The 17,795-nt window shown below is 33.0% G+C and overlaps 1 long non-coding RNA gene across 1 annotated transcript; it reads right to left on the bottom strand.

The window, feature by feature from the left end:
* Positions 1-1,976: 1,976 nt before the first annotated feature.
* LOC126013951 (uncharacterized) lies at positions 1,977-14,695 on the bottom strand. Its single transcript, XR_007497554.1, has 3 exons — positions 14,625-14,695; positions 4,002-4,039; positions 1,977-2,034 (listed from the first exon to the last, which is right to left on the bottom strand). It is a non-coding gene; the product is annotated as an uncharacterized LOC126013951 (long non-coding RNA).
* Positions 14,696-17,795: the final 3,100 nt, after the last annotated feature.

Genomic DNA, 17,795 nt, shown 5'->3' with positions numbered 1-17,795 from the left:
CCTTACCTGTTGTACTATCTCTCTAGCTCTCTAAAATGTTAAATTTTAAGTTAAAAATATATGCAGGATAAGACATGAAACTCCAAAATAGCCATATTCCCAATGTTATGCAGGGAAAGCTTGAATTATTTCTATTCTTACTAATCTGTGTTCCCTCTTTAGATGGTCTCTGTTTCTTTAATTGCGCTTCAACCACTGTTACTGAGTCTTGAAGTTGAGTTCTGCACATTTCATCTGAAGCTTTATACTGAGCTAGTTACAGAAGCATTTTGGTGAAAAATAGAAAAAGAAATATTTTGATTCATTAACTTATAAATTTAAAGTGTATAAAATTTTTTCTCATTTATACAGGGTGAAATAACAAAAAAGGTACATAATGTATATATGTTTAAACTGTATTAATATTGCAGTTTCATATCCTAGGCATCAAATGCTGTATGTTTTATCTCTTTTCATAGATTTTTATTGAATAAGTTAAAACAAAATTTAGGGTAGGACACTAGCAAGATGGAGGTCTAAGAAGGTCTAAACACTCATTCCCCACTGCAACTACTCAGAGAAGGTTTATGCAATTACTATACTAACCAATAAATTGTTCTTCTTTGTATGGCTTTGAGGTAGTTGACATTGAGTCTTGAAGATTAAGCATAAGTTTTCCTTCTGGTACTCGATATATTTAATAAAAATATTGAGAGAGGAAGAGAGAAGTGGAAAAGTGGAGAGGTATTGTGAATTCACTAACTGAAATTTAAACATGTAGAACACATTTTATTGCATTTATAAATTATAATGAATTACTTTAAGTTCAGGAATATCAATATAAAAATATTTATAATATAAATATATCTTGATTTTTATTTTACTAATAAATCTTGATCACAATTGATATAATAATATTTATGTATATAACATTTAAAATTATTTTTAAAAATTGCAGGATATTAGGAATACCATGTAACAAATGTTTGCATTATTTCTATAATGTGCATATCCTCTTTGGACGGTCCCTGTTTTGTTAACTGAACTTCTGACATTATTTCTGCATCTTGAAGCTGATACAGGTGCATTTCATCAGCTACCTTATAATGAGCTACATTTATAGAAAAATGTTGGTGCATTACAAAAAAGAAATATTTTTATCCACAAACAAAAATTTAAGGTAGGTGTGTAAAATTTTATTCTCATTGTTATAATATTAAATGATCATAATTCAGACTTGATATGAAAATACAAAGCTATTAACATGCATATATTCAAACTACCTCATATCCTGTGCATCAAATATACTTCACATCATCTATTTTCCTAAGATTTTTGTTCCTTTGTTTTTGTTTGGAGCCACACCAAGTGGTGCTCAGGTTTTACTCCTGGCTCTTACATCAGGATCACTAGCGATGGGTGGGTTCAGGACACCATGTGTGATAACAGCAATTGAACCCAAGTCAGTTAATGCAAGGCAAATATATCTTACCTGTTAAACTATTGCTCCAATTTCATTCTTATGATTTGCAATACTTACGTTAAAATCAGTATTAGGACATAACACTAGCAAAATAGAGATCTAAAAAATTCCAAACACTCATTATCCACTGTAGTCAATGAAAAGCACTCTGCAATTAACATGCTTACCAATATATTTTTCCTCCTTGAGCAATCTTTGTTTCTTTACTTCATGTTTGTTAGTTAAAACTGAGTCTTTAAGCTTAAGTCTCTGATTATTATCTGATTCTTCATCTTGAGCTACATAATGAGAAACATTTAGAAAAGAAGAGAAAATGAGATTTTGTCAATTTTCTAATGTATAACTAATAAAATATAAATGTTATCTTACTTATAAATCTATAATAAATTATATTACATAAGAATGATTATAAAAGTCTTAAAGTACATGTGTTCTAATTTTTACTTAATTTTACATATTATAATTGCTTAATGATAATCTCCATTTGTCTGAAACCTACTAGTCTGTATTTCCTCTTCAGATGGCTCCTGTTTCTTCAATGGCACATCTGTCACTGATAACGAGTCTTGAACCTGAGGCTTGTGCATTTCATCTGCTACATCATAATGAGCTACATTTACAGAAAAATGTTTGTCTATTACAAATAGGAAATATTTTTATCCACTAACAAAAATTTAAGTTAGGTGTAAAATTTTTATACCCAATGTTATAATATTAAATGATCATAATTCAGACTTGATACTAAAATACAAAGTTATTAACACGTATATATTCAAACTACCTCAGTTTTTCAATTTTTCATATCCTGCACATCAAATATACTTCACATTTTCTTTTATTTTCCTAATTTTTTTTCCTTTGTTTTTGTTTGGAGCCACACCAATTAATTGGAGGTCAGGGTTTACTCCTGCTCTTCCATCAGGATCACTATGGTGTGTGGGCTCAGGACACCACATGTGATATCAGGGATTGAACCAAATCAGTTAATGCAAGGCAACTATTCTACCTGTTGTACTATTGCTTCAATTTCATTCTGAGGATTTGTCATACTTATGTTAGAATCAGTATTAGGATATAACACTAGCAAGATGGACATCTATAAAGCTCCAAACACTCAATTTCCAATATAGTCAATGAGAAAGCACTCTGTAATTATTATGCTTACCAATATATTTTTCCTCCTTGAGCAATTTTTGTTTTTTTACTTTTTGTTTGTTAGTTAAAACTGAGTCTTGAAGCTTAAGTCTCTTATTTTTTTCTGGTTCTTCATATTGAGCTACATAATGAGAAACATTTATAAAGGAGGAGAAACTGAGTTTTTTGGTCAATATTCCAATTTATAACAAACAAAATATAAATTTCACCATATTTATACATTTATAATGATTACATTATGTAAGAACAAATATATAGGTCTTAAAGACATATGTTCTAATTATTAATTAATTTTATATATTATAATTGCATTATGATAATCTCCATTTTTTAAGAAACTTACTAATCTGTATTTCTTCTTTGGATGGCCTCTGTTTCTTCAATTTCACATCTGTCACTGTTAACGAGTCTTGAACCTGAGGTTCGTGTGTTTCATCTGCTACATCATTATGAGCTACATTTATGTTGGTGTATTACAAAAAGGAAATATTTTTAACCACAAACAAAAATTTAAGGCAGGTAACAAAATTATATTCTCAATATATTATATTAAATGATCATAATTAAAGCCTAATATGAAAATACAAAGTTATTAACATGTATATATTTAAACTACCTTAGTATTTCCATTTTTCATATCCTGGCATCAAATATATTTTACATCATATATTTTCCTAAGATTTTTGTTCCTTTGTTTGGAGCCATACCAAGTAGTGCTCAGGGTTTACTCCTGGCTTTCCATCAGGATCACTACAGTGTGTGGACTCAGGATATTACATGTGATATCAGGGATTGAACCAAATCAGTTAATGCAAGGAAAATATTCTACCTGTTGTACTATTGCTCCAATCTCATTCTAGGATTTATTATACTTAGGTTAGAATGAGTATTAGGATATAACACTAGTAAGATGGAGATCTAAAAAATTCCAAACACTCATTTTCCACTGTAGTCAATGAGAAAGCATTCTGCAGTTAATATACTTACCAATATGTTTTTCCTCCTTGAGCAATTTTTGTTTCTTTACTTTATATTTGTTAGTTAAAACTGAGTCTTGAAGCTTAAATTCTTCATCGTGAGCTACATAATGAGAAACATTTAGAAAGGAGGAGAAAGTGAGAGATTTTGGTCAATATTCTGATTTATAACAAATGAAATATAAACATTACCTTTTTATGAATTTATAATGACTTACATTACATACAGAACAATTATAAAGTTCTTAAAATACATGTGTTCCAATTTTAATTCATCCTACATTCCTACACATTACAATTGCTTTTTGATAATATCCATTTTTAAGAAACTTACTAATCTGTATTTCCTCTTCGGATGACCCCTTTTTCTTCAATCGCACATCTGTCACTGATAACAAGTCTTGAACCTGAGGCATGTGCATTTCATCTGCTACATCATAATGAGCTACATTTACAGAAAAATGTAGGTGTATTACAAAAAGGAAATATATTTATATACAAACAAAAATTTAAGGCAGGTAACAAATTTATATTCTCAATTTTATAATACTAAATGATCATAATTCAGACTTGTATGGAAATAGTTACTAACATGAATATATTTAAACTACATCCGAAATTAAATTTTTCATATCCTGTACATCAAATATATTTTCACATCATCTTTTTTCCTAAGATTTTTGTTCCTTTGTTTTTGTTTGGAACCACACCAAATGGAGCTCAGGATTTACTCTTGCCTCTTCCATCAGGATCACTAGTGATGGGTGGGGTTCACAACGCGACTTGTGATATCATATATTGAACCTAAGTCAGTAAATGCAAGGCAAATATCCTACTTGTACTGTTGCTCCAGTCTCATTCCTAGGATTTGTAATACTTACGTTAAAATCAGTATTAGGATATCACACTAGCAAGATGAAGATCTAAAACGTTCCAAACACACATTTTCCACTGTAATGTAAATAAATATGCTTACTGATATATTTTTCCTTCTTGAGCAATTTTTGTTTTTTTTCTTTATGTTTGTTAGTTAAAACTGAGTCTTGAAGCTTAAGTCTCTGATTATTATCTGATTCTTCATCTTGAGCTACATAATGAGAAACAGTTAGAAAGGAAGAGAAAATGAGAGATTCTCATCAATCTTCTAATTTATAACAAATGAAATATAAATTTTACCTTATTTATAAATTTATATTGAATAAAATTACATACTGAACAGTTTACACAGATCTTAAAGTACATGTGTTCTTGTTTTAATTAATCCTACATATTACAAATGTTTTTATATTAATCTCCATTTTTCTGAAACTTACTAATCTGTATTTCCTCTTCAGATGGCTCCTGTTTCTTCAATTGCACATCTGCCACTGTTAATGAGTCTTGAACCTGAGGTTTGTGCATATCATCAGCTACATTTATAGAAAAACGTTGGTGTATTACAAAAAGGAAATATTTTTATCCACAAACAAAATTTAAGTTAGATGTAAAATCTTTATACCCATGTTATAATATTAAATGATCATAATTCAGACTTGATACTAAAATACAAAGTTAACATGTATAGATTCAAACTACCTTTGTTTTTCAATTTTTCAGATCCTATGCATCCAATAAACTCCATATTTTCTTTTATTTTCCTAATTTTTCTTCCTTTGTTTTTGTTTGGAGCCACACCAATTGGAGTTCAGGGTTTACTCCTGCTCTTCCATCAGGATCACTATAGTGTGTGGGCTCAGGTCACCACATGTGATATCAGGGATGAACCAAATCAGTTAATGCAATGAAAATATCCCATCTGTTGTACTATTGCTCCAATCTCATTCTGAAGATTTGTTATACTTATGTTAGAATCAGTATTAAGATATAGCAGTAGCGGGGCCGGAGAGATAGCATGGAGGTAAGGCGTTTGCCTCTCATGCAGGAGGTCATCGGTTCGAATCCCGGCGTCCCATATATGGTCCTCCCGTGCCTGCCAGGAGCAATTTCTGAGCCTGGAGCCAGGAATAACCCCTGAGCACTGCCGGGTGTGACCCAAAAACCACAAAAAAAAAAAAAAAAAAAAGATATAGCAGTAGCAAGATGAAGATCTAAATATTTCCAAACAATCATTTTCCACTGTAGTCAATGAGAAAGCACTGCCAATTAATATACTTACCAATATATTTTTCCTTCTTGAGCGATTTTTTTTCCTTTACTTTTTGCTTGTTAGTTAAAACTGAGTCTTGAAGCTTAAGTTTCTGATTTTTTTCTGCTTCTTCATCTGGAGCTACATAATGAGAAATATTTAGAAAGGAGGAGAAAGTGAAAGATTTTTGTCAAATTTCTAATTTATAACAAATGAAATATAAATTTTATCTTATTTAAAAATTTATGACTTATATTACAATCAGAATGATTATAAAGTTCTTAAAGTACATGTGTTCCAATTTTAATTAATCTTATATTCCTGTATATTACAATTGTTTTATATTAATCATCATTTTTCTGAAACTTACTTATCTGTAGTTCCTCTTCGGATGGCCCCAGTTTCTTCAATTGCACATTTGTCACTGTTAACGACTCTTGAACCTGAGGCTTGTGCATTTCATCTGCTACATCATAATGATCTACATTTACAGAAAAATGTAGGTGTAATACAAAAAGGGAATTTTTTTATTCACAAACAAATATTTAAGATAGATAAAATTATATTCCAATTTTATTATATTAAATCATAATTCAGATCTGATATGAAAATACAAAGTTATTAACATGTATATTTTCAAGCTAACTCAGTATTTAAATTTTTCACATCCTGTGTATCAAATATATTACACAACATCTATTTTTCTAAGATTTTTGCTCCTTTGTTTTTGTTTGGAGACACATCAAGTAGAGGTAGGGTTTACACCTACCTGCTCTTCCATCAGGATCACTATAGTGTGTGTGGGCTAAGGACACCACATGTATTATCAGGGAGTGAACCAAATCAGTTAATGCAAGGAAAGTATCCTACCTGTTGTACACTTGCTCCAATCTCATTGTAGGAGTTATTATACTTACGTTAGAATGAGTATTAGGATATAACACTAACAAGGTGGAGATTTTAAAAGTTCTAAACACTCATTTTCCACTGGAGTCATTGAGAAAGCATTCTGCAGTTAATATACTTACCAATATGTTTTTCCTCCTTGAGCGATTTTTGTTTCTTTACTTTATGTTTGTTAGTTAAATCTGAGTCTTGAAGCTTAAGTCTCTGATTTTTTTCTGATTCTTCTTGAGCTACATAATGAGAAACATTTAGAAAGGAAAAAACCAAGAGATTTATCAATATTCTAATTTATAACAAATGAAATGTAAACTTTACCTTGTTTATAAATTTATAATGACTAAATTACATACAGAATGATTATAAAGTTCTTAAAGTACACGTGTTCTAATTTTAATTAATCCTACATTCCTACACATTACAATTGCTTTATGATAATCTCCATTTATGAAACTTACTAATCAGTATTTTCTCTTCGGATGACCCCTTTTTCTTCAATTGCACATCTGTCACTGTTAACAAGTCTTGAACCTGAGGCTTGTACATTTCATCTGCTACATCATAATGAGCTACATTTACAGAAAAAGGTAGGTGTATTACAAAAAGGAAATATTTTTATCCACAAACGAAAATTTAAGGTAGGTACCAAAATCATATTCTCAATTTTATAATATTAAATGATCATAATTCAGACCTGATATGAAAATACAAAGTTATTAACATGAATATATTCAAATTACCTCCATATTTTAATTTTCATATCACGTGCATCAAATATATTTCACATCATCTTTTTTCCTAAGATTTTGTTCCTTTGGTTTTGTTTGGAGCCAAAACCTGTGGAGCTCAAGATTTATTCTTGCCTCTTCCATCAGGATCACTAGTGATGGGTGGGGTCACGAACCACATGTATTATCAGATATTGAACCCAAGTCAGTAAATGCAAGGCAAATATTCTACTTGTACTGTTGCTCCAATCTCATTCTTTTTTTTTTTTTTTTTTTTGGTTTTTGGGCCACACCCGGCTACGCTCAGGGGTTAATCCTGGCTGTCTGCTCAGAAATAGCTCCTGGCAGGCACGGGGGACCATATGGGACACCGGGATTCGAACCAACCACCTTTGGTCCTGGATCGGCTGCTTGCAAGGCAAACACCGCTGTGCTATCTCTCCGGGCCCTCCAATCTCATTCTTAGAATTTGTAATACTTACGTTGATATCAGTATTAGAATATAACACAAGCAAGATGGAAATCTAAAAAGTTCTAAATACTCATTTCCTACTGTAGCCAATGAGGAAGCGCTCTGCAATTAATATGCTTACCAATATATTTTTCCTCCTTGAGCAATTTTTGTTTCTTTTCTTTATGTTTCTTAGTTAAAACTGAGTCGTGAAGCTTAGGTCTCTGATTATTATCTGATTCTTCATCTTGACCTACATAATGAGAAACATTCGAAAGGAAGAGAAAATGATTCTTGTCACTTTTCTAATTTATAACAAATGAAATATAAATTTTACCTTATTTATAAATTATAATGAATTATATTACATACTATACGATTTTACAGATGTTAAAGTACATGTGTTCTTTTTAATTATCCTACATTCATTCCTACATATTATAATTGCTTTATATTAATCTCCAGTTTTCTGAAACTTACTAATCTGTATCTCCTCTTTGGATGGACCCTGTTTCTTCAATTGCACATCTGTCACCGTTAACGAGTCTTGAACCTGAGGCTTGTGCATTTCATCTGCTACATCATAATGAGCTACATTTACAGAAAAATGTTGGTGTATTACAAAAAGGAAATATTTTTATCCACAAACAAAAATTTAAGGCAGGTGTACAAAATTTTATTCTCATTGGTATAATTTTGAATGATCATAATTCAGATGATATAAAACTACAAAGTTATTAACATGTATAAATTTAAACTACCTCAGTATTTCAATTTTTTATTTTTCTGTGTATTAAATATATTTCACATCCTCTATTTTCCTAAGATTTTTCTTCCTTTGTTTGTATTTGGAGTCACACCAAGTGTTGCTCAGGGTTGGGCTCTTCTATCAGGATCACTAGTGATGGGAGAGCTCACAACACCACATGTGATTATCAGGGATTGAACCCAAGCCAGTAAATGCGTGGCAAATATCCTACTTGTTTTATTGTTGCTCCCATCTCATTCTTAGGATTTGTAACACTTACGTTAAAATCAGTATTAGTAAAAGGGGAACGATTTATGCGATCTGAAGAGAAACTGGAGTATTATTAGAAATGATACAATCATGAATTTTGCAGCAACATGATGGATCTTGAAAATATTATGTATAAATGAAGTAAAGCAGAATAAGGATAAATACAGAATAATAGCACTTCTTTGAGATATTTAGAATATATACCACATATACATATAGTGATCCATGAACAAATATCAGTGTTGAAAGGGTAAAAACTCCAAACACCATAGGTGACAGTATATAATGAGGAGAAATGTTCAAATGAAGTGGAAGGGGGCAACACAAAGATGCTATTACCCATTATTACCTACAGAAACCAACAACGATAGAAACAGCAATTTTGAGTGAACAGGTATGCAATCAACCTCTAACCACAATGGTCTATAATAATGCCTAATGTATTTACCCACAGAACCTCGTGCAGAATACGATGGAAGCCTGGACTCCTGCTGCAGTGATTACTAACAATATGCTGTAATGCCTTAATTGTATCAAGTATAAAATAACCTTCAGCTTTTTTGTTCACAGGGGACCTTGGAAACAAAGGGTGGACATCCTAATTTTAAACCTATGTGTTCAATCATAATGGATACCATATACAGTGCCCATTATGTCAATGACTTGATAAAATACTCGAATTTATTCACTTCTTTTTGTTTATGTCTTCTATTAGGACTCAAAGCATATGATCATTGAGACTCGAACAGTCAATGGTACACCACAGACTTATGCTACAGATCCCACTCATTGAATACATTGAGGCAAATCTCTACTACTTTTTCTTCATTTTTCTCTCTTTCTTTTTCCCTCTACTTTTTTCCCTCTTTTCCTTATTCTTCTTCATCAATTCAATCTATGTTTTAAAAAAAGCTCTCGCTGTCAGTTGCTCCTTAGAAAAGGTACCTCTATACTTAAGATGCAGCACACATAGGGTAACCACATCCTATAGTCCTCACCACCACATTGCTTAGTACTCTAGATGTGAAATATGTGTTTGGCCTAAAAAGCTCCAATCACTATATAATCCTGAAACCTTCTTTTAGCTAAGACCACCCCTGTCAGTGAAGAGCCTTGAAAGGGGAAAACCCTCCAATACAGACGCACTGGCCAAATCCTCTTTAACTTACATTCACGATTTTTACTTATTTTTCTTTTCTCTTCTCTTATCTACTGTTGTCCCTTCCTTTCACTCCTAAGCCATATCATAACCACTTATTTATCTTTTCTTAACTCAATCATACTTTAAGAGCTCAGGCCCTGCTTATGAGAGTCAGGCCTCCAACAACAACCTAAGAATAGAACACTAATATCTGTCTTCATGTTGGCATGAGTTTGTAGACAGTGGACTCCTCTCTGATTGCCGAACCCAAAATGTAAACAAGCCCTGCCTAAAATGTAGATAGCCCCTTTTATATATTATTCCACCTCCCCCCTTCAGAAATCCTTCTATCCTTTCATCCCCCAATCCTGATCCATTATCCTTCCTTATTTAACCCTCTTTACCCTCAGTTATTAACCCATTAGGTAACAAGACCAACCTCCTGCTCCAATAAACCACCACCAAGCTCCCAAACCCAAAGGACATCCTCCCAGCCCCACATCACATGCCTCGGCAAGAAATTACAACCAACATACCTGCTGATTCATGCTTTATGGCCCTTTTCCTTACCCTCCTAATCATGGACTATTGCATGCTATCGATTCAGCCTCAGAAAAACCCCAGCCCAAGGACACTTCCCTCATGGCTAAAAATAATTTTACAAACTCAACAAGACACAGTGTGTGATGAAAAATTGCCCTGGACTCCACCCTCCACAAGAATATCTCAAAAGGCTCAACGGGGAAGCCTATATTTTCCTTATGCATTTAATGCCTCTATTATAATACCTTTTAGTCTATTTATCCCCAAAAGTAAGTTAGCCTCATGAAAAACATTTTTTCTTTAATGCCTCTTTTTAATGTATTTTTATTTGTTTCTTCTGTTACATGTTTATATATATATATAGATATAAATTTTTCTCTCTCTCTCTCCAACCTCACCTGTTTTGTTTCTGCATGGTATGAAAATCTACAAGAAAGGTCTTGCCTGGGATAAAACCAGGCAAGGTCAAAACCAGGGCACAGAAATTGTGCAGACTATCATTCTTACCTCCAAATTTACCAGCAATATAATATGTCACCATACCCTTTTGCATAGACACTCTAAATAAAGGGAAATATTATGCACCGAAACAAGCTCTTATCTATTAGGGATAAGAACCCATACTTTTTATAATGCAGGGTCGCCTCCCACCCTGAGCTTGGGTCATATGGACCCAACTTAGACTCCATGCATTTGGACAATGACCATCCAATCCAGAACCCTAGATTCCAGACATGGAACCAACACAGGTTCCAGCAACAGCACCAGGAACCAAACTCCTTCCAGGGGAACTTCGAATGCCATCCTGGCACCAACTTGTACCAGTTTTAACATGACATTCTGACATGAGGAAATGATAATAACTTTAGCTAAGAGAGGGCTTCCCTATCTCACCACCTAATACTATGATACATTTGGGAGACATGTCATCCTTTGCCCTAAGCAAAAACCAAAATTATTATTTACATAAGACTGACTTTGACAAACATGGTCTGGACAGAACCTATCGAGGGACCAAAGAGAAAGTTCCTCACTTAGGCCTAGGCCTAGAATTTGTACAAAAACAAAGATCTCTAATTCCAGAGATGTTACACCCCACTCAGGAAGGGCACACATCAGAAGTGCTTTTTAGCCTTCTTAGGTGTAGTGCACTCCTGAAAAAGAATTATTTGCCAAAAAGGCCCACTTAGAGTAGTCAAATCAGTTGACCCTTTGCGTGGATTGTTTGGCTATAATTCTAAAAGTGGCTGTGACTCTCTCTCTCTTTATTTTTGACCATTATTAGAAATCAGGCCTCAGTATTTCTTTCTAACAAAGGAGGACAGTACCAAGCCCGCCAAAAGTCTCCTGCTGAACAATTTGTGATCTCTCTTTCTCCCCCCATTTCCTTAAAGGCATCTGGTTTCTCTTTACCTGTCTCTTCATATGCTAATTCTAGCTTTGATCTTATTGGTTCATCCCCTTTTCCTTTTTCCCTGGCTACGCCCAAAAATCCATCTATATAAGGCCCAATAAAGCCTCTTTGGCTCTCTCTGGCCTCTCCCTCTTGTTTTCACCATGTAGTTCTGTGTGGTTTTATTTATTTCATAATTCATAATTCATATTTCATATTCGTCCGTTTCGTGCTTCTGCTTGATTCCCAGTGGGAAAATGAACCCACTAAGGTTTGCTTAGGGACTTTTATCTTATCAGGATAAAAAGTCCGCAGCACAGAGATCTTATTTTGACAACTGTGACTGAGCAGAAATTTTGGAACCACGCTGAAAGACTAAACCCTAGACTCTGTCCTAGGATCTGAACAAAAACCAAGACCACTAAATACGAAAGACTGATTACAACAACAGTGATGGAACAGAACTCCTAGAACCATAAAGAAAAACTCTCTCCTAGCCTTCACCCTATGACCTATGCAAATAACAAGAGCTCCAGCTATAGAGGCGGGATGTCATCACCCACATCTGAGTGAAAAGTTTCCCTGCATGATAAAAAAGACCTTGGGGGTGTGTAAATGAGTGCGTATAGAGCCTGTAGTTGTTCCCATGGCAGTATGCTTCAGAGTGGGGAAATCCTCTTAGGTCAGGGGAATTCCCGTTCTAATTTCCCTAATATTTAGCATTCCTATGCAAGAAGGAGGAGGAGGAGGAGAAGAAAGAGAAGAAGAAGGAGAAGGAGGAGGAGGAGGAGGAGGAGGAGGAGGAGGAGGAGGAATAAGGAAGAAGAAAAATATAACAATTCATTTTTAAAATGGTTCTGGTCTGTTTTTTGTCTGGTTTTTTTTTTTGTTTGTTTGTTTGTTTTCCATAGCAGATGGTTTTGGTTTTGGGTTTATTCACTTTTTTTATTCTTTTTGTACTTTTTGTTCTGTTACCTTATTCTTTTTTCCCTTCCTTCTTCTAAATGGATATTTATAACACCTAGACGGACTCCTCCTAGTTTTCTCTTTTTTGTTTGCCTTTATTTTTGTCGTACCCCCCCCCCCCCGATGGTACAAAGACCAGACAGTCTTATGTTCATTTGGTGGAAATAAAAATGATCATACTTGAATACCAAATCCAAAGTCAACCACAACAGAATATACCGAATATATACAATATATACAACAAGCTCTACAAGTGGGGAACAGTTCCAATAGCATTATGAGGGGTAGAGGAGGGAGATGTGGAATGAAAGCTGGATCAGGGCTGGAGGGAGGACAACACTGGTGGTGAAATGCCCCTCATTCACTGTCACTGTGCCCTAAATATTTCTGTGAAATATTTGTAATTCACTTTCACCAAAAAAAAAAAACTTATTTTAATTAATCAGTATTAGGATAGGCACTAGTAAAATGGACATCTAAAAAGTTCCAAACATTCATTTTCCACTGTACTCAATGAGAAAGTACTCTGCAATTAATATGCTTACCAGGATATTTTTCCTCCTTGAGAAATTTTTGTTTCTTTACTTTATGTTTCTTAGTTAAAACTGAGTCTTGAAGTTTAAGTCTCTGATATTTATCTGGTTCTTCATCTGGAGCTACATAATGAGAAACATTCGAAAGGAAGAGAAAATGATTGTCAATTTTCTAATTTATAACAAATGAAATATAAATTTTACCTTATTTATAATTTTTTTTTTTGGTTTTTGGGTGACACCTGGCAGTGCTCAGGGGTTACTCCTGGCTGTCTGCTCAGAAATAGCTCCTGGCAGGCACGGGGGACCATATGGGACACCGGGATTCGAACCAACCACCTTTGGTCCTGGATCGGCTGCTTGCAAGGCAAACGCCACTGTGCTATCTCTCTGGGCCCCTTATTTGTAAATTTATAGTGATTTATATTACATACAGAACGATATAAAGTTCTTAAAGTACATGTGCTCTAAATTTAATTAACCCTACATTCCCATATGTTACAATTGCTTTATATTAATCTCCATTTTCTGAAACTTACTAATCTGTATTTCCTCTTTGGATGGCCCCTGTTTCTTCAATTGCACATCTGTCACTGTTAAAGAGTCTTGAACCTGAGGCTTATGCATTTCATCTGCTACATCATAATGAGCTACATTTACAAAAAAAAATGTAGGTGTATTATAAAAAGAAAACATTTTTATTCACAAACATTTAAGGAAGGTGTATAAAATTTTATTCACAATTTTATAATAGTAAATTATAATTTATTTATGATCAGATTTGATATGAAAATACAATGGTATTAGCATGTATATATTCAAACTACTTCAGTATGTCAATTTTTCATATCCTGTGCATCAAATTTATTTCACAATTTTTTTTATTTTCCTAATTTTTCTTCCTTTATTTGTTTGGAGCCACACAACATGGAACTCAGGGCTTAGTCCTGGCTCTTCCATCAGTATCACTATAGTGGTTGGGCTCAGGACACCATATGTGATATTAGGAATTGAACCCAAGTCAGTTAATGCAAAGCGAATATCCTACCTGTCGAACTATTGCTCCAATCTCATTCTTAGGATTTGTAATACTTAAGTTAAAATCAGTATTAAGATATAATACTCACAGTATTAAGATATAATACTCACAAGATGGAGATCAAACAATTTCCAAACACTCATTTTTCACTGTAGTCAATGAGAAAGCACTCTGGAATTAATATACTTACCAATATATTTTTCCTCCTTGAGCAATTTTTGTTTCTTTACTTTATGTTTGTTAGTTAAAACTGAGTCTTGAAGCTGAAGTCTCTGATTTATATCCGGTACTTCATCTTGAGCTACATAATGAGAAACATTTAGAAAGAGAAGAAAATAAGAGATTCTTGTCCATTTTAATTTATAAAAAATTAAATATCTAATTTATTTATTTATAAATTTATAATGAATTATATTACATAAGAATGATTATAAAGGTCTTAAAGAACATGTGTCTTATTCTTAATTAATTTTACATATTATAATTGTTTAATATTAATCTCCATTTTTCTGAAACTTACTAATCTGTATTTCCTCTTGAGATGGCTCCTGTTTCTTCAATTGCACATCTGTCACTGATAACGAGTCTTGAACCTGAGGCTTGTACATTTCATCTGCTATATCATAATGAGCTACATTTACAGAAAAATGTGGGTGTATTACAAATAGGAAATATTTGTATCCCCAAATAAAAATTTAAGGTAGGTGTACAAAAATTTAATCTCGTTATTATATAAAATGATCATAATTCAGACTTGACATGAAAATACAAAATTATTAACATTTATATATTCAAACTACCTAAGTTTTTCCATTTTTCATATCCTGTGCATCAAATATTTTTCACATCATCTATTTTCCTAAGATTTTTGTTCCTTTGTTTTTGTTTGGAGTCACACCAAATGGTGCTCAAGGTTTACTTCTGGCTTTCCATCAGGATATCTATGGTCAGTGGACTTAGGACACCTCGTGTGATATCAGCAATTGAACCCAAGTCAGTTAATGCAAAGCAACTATCCTATCTGTTGAACTATTGCTACCATCTCATTCTTAGGATTTGTAATACTTAAGTTAAAATCAGTATTAGGATATAACACTCGCAAGATGGAGATATAAAAAGTTCCAAACACTTATTTTTGACAGTAGTCAATGAGAAAGCACTCTGCAGTTAATATACTTACCAATATGTTTTTCCTCCTTGAGCAATTTTTGTTTCTTTACTGTATGTTTATTAGTTAAAACTGAGTCTTGAATATTTAGTCTCTGATTTATATCCGGTACTGCATCTTGAGCTACATAATGAGAAACATTTAGAAAGGAGGAGAAAATAAGAGATTTTTTGTCAATATTCTAATTTTTAACAAATGAAATATAAATTTTACCTTATTTATAAATTTATAATGAGTTATAGTACATGCAGAATGATTATAAAGGTTTTAAAGTACATGTGTTATAATTTTTTTTTTTTTTTGGTTTTTGGGTCACACCCGGTAATGCTCAGGGGTTACTCCTGGCTATGTGCTCAGAAGTTGCTCCTGGCTTGGGGGACCATATGGGACACCGGGGGATCGAACCGCGGTCCGTCCAAGGCTAGCGCAGGCAAGGCAGGCACCTTACCTTTAGCGCCACCGCCCGGCCCCCATGTGTTATAATTTTAATTAATTATACATATTACAATTGCTTTATGGTACTCTCCATTTTTCTGAAACTTACTAATCTGTATTTCCTCTTTGGATGGATCCTGTTTCTTCAATTGCACATCTGTCACCGTTAACGAGTCTAGATCCTGAGGCATGTGAATTTCATCTGCTACATCATACTGAGCTACATTTACAGAAAAATGTGGGTGTATTATGAATAGGAAATATTTTTTATCCACAAACAAAACTTTAAGTTAGGTGTACAACTCTTTATTCTCAATGTTATAATATTAAATGATCATAATTCAGACCTGTATGAAAATACAAAGTTATTAACATGCATATATTCAAACTACCTCAGTATTTTCATTTTTCATATCCTGTGAAACATTTTCTTTTATTTTCCTAATTTTTCTTTCTTTGTTTTTGTTTGGAGCCACACCGAGTGGAGCTCAGGCCTTACTCCTGGTTCTTCCATCAGTATCACTATGGTGGTTGGGCTCAGGACACCATATGTAATAGCAGGGATTGAACCAAATCCATTAACGCAAGGTAAATATCCTACTTGTTGTACTACTGCTCCAATCTCATTTTTAGGATTCGTTATACTTATGTTAGAAACAGTATTAGGCTATACACTAGCAAGATGGAGGTCTAGAAAGTTCCACACACTCATTTTTTACTGTAGTCAATGAGAAAGCACTCTGCAATTAATATGCTTACCAACAAATTTTTCCTCCTTGAGCAATTTTTCTTTCTTTACTTTATGTTTGTTAGTTAAAACTGAGTCTTGACGCTTAAGTCTCTGATTTTTATCTGGTTCTTCATCTTGAGCTACGTAGTGAGAAACATTAAAAAGGAAGAGAAAATGAGAGATTTTTGTCGATGTTCTAATTTATAGCAAATGAAACATAAAATTTACCTTATTTATAAATTTATAATGAATTGTATTACATACAGAACGATTATAAAGGTCTTAAAGTACATGTATTCTAATTTTAATTAATCCTACATATTACAATTGCTTTATGATAATCTTCATTTTTCTGAAACTTACTAATCTGTATTTCCTCTTCAGATGGCCCCTTTTTCTTCAATTGCACATCTGTTACTTTTAACGAGTCTTGAACTTGAGGCACGTGCATTTCATCAGCTACAACATAGTAAGTTAAATTTACATATGTATTTAGGTTAGAAATAAAATATTTTAATTCACAATATTATACATTAAAGTAATTGTACAATAAAATTTAAGGTAAAAACAGATGTATGGTTACTAAATAGTAATCTAGACACAGAGGGGACCACAGATTCTAGCAGCCCATGGGGTGAAGGTGTGGGATATGGGTACAGGGTGGAGGGAGGACAAATTTGGTGATGGGAATTCCCCTGATTCAATGTCAATATGTACCTAAAATATTACTGTGAAAGATATGTAAGCCAATATGGTCAAAATAAAAATTATATTAAAAAATTTAAGGTAAGTGTACAATAAATATTTTCTCTCATTTTTATAAGATAAAGTGACAATTAATTTCAGATTTGCTATGAAAATGGAAATTTGCTCTATTTTTATGTATTTTTTCTATGACTAAATCATATATATCTATATATTCCTACAGATAGGAATTATCTAAATTATAGTCGAGATAAGGATTGGACTCTATCAAATGGGGCATAAGAAGTTTAAAGAACTAATTTTCAAATATAAACAATGACCCA

This window comes from Suncus etruscus, chromosome 7 (genome assembly GCF_024139225.1).
Source record: "Suncus etruscus isolate mSunEtr1 chromosome 7, mSunEtr1.pri.cur, whole genome shotgun sequence".
NCBI classification, from domain to species: Eukaryota; Metazoa; Chordata; class Mammalia; order Eulipotyphla; family Soricidae; genus Suncus; species Suncus etruscus.
Note: the sequence above shows the minus strand (reverse complement) of the source record. Positions and strands in the feature narration are given on the sequence as shown.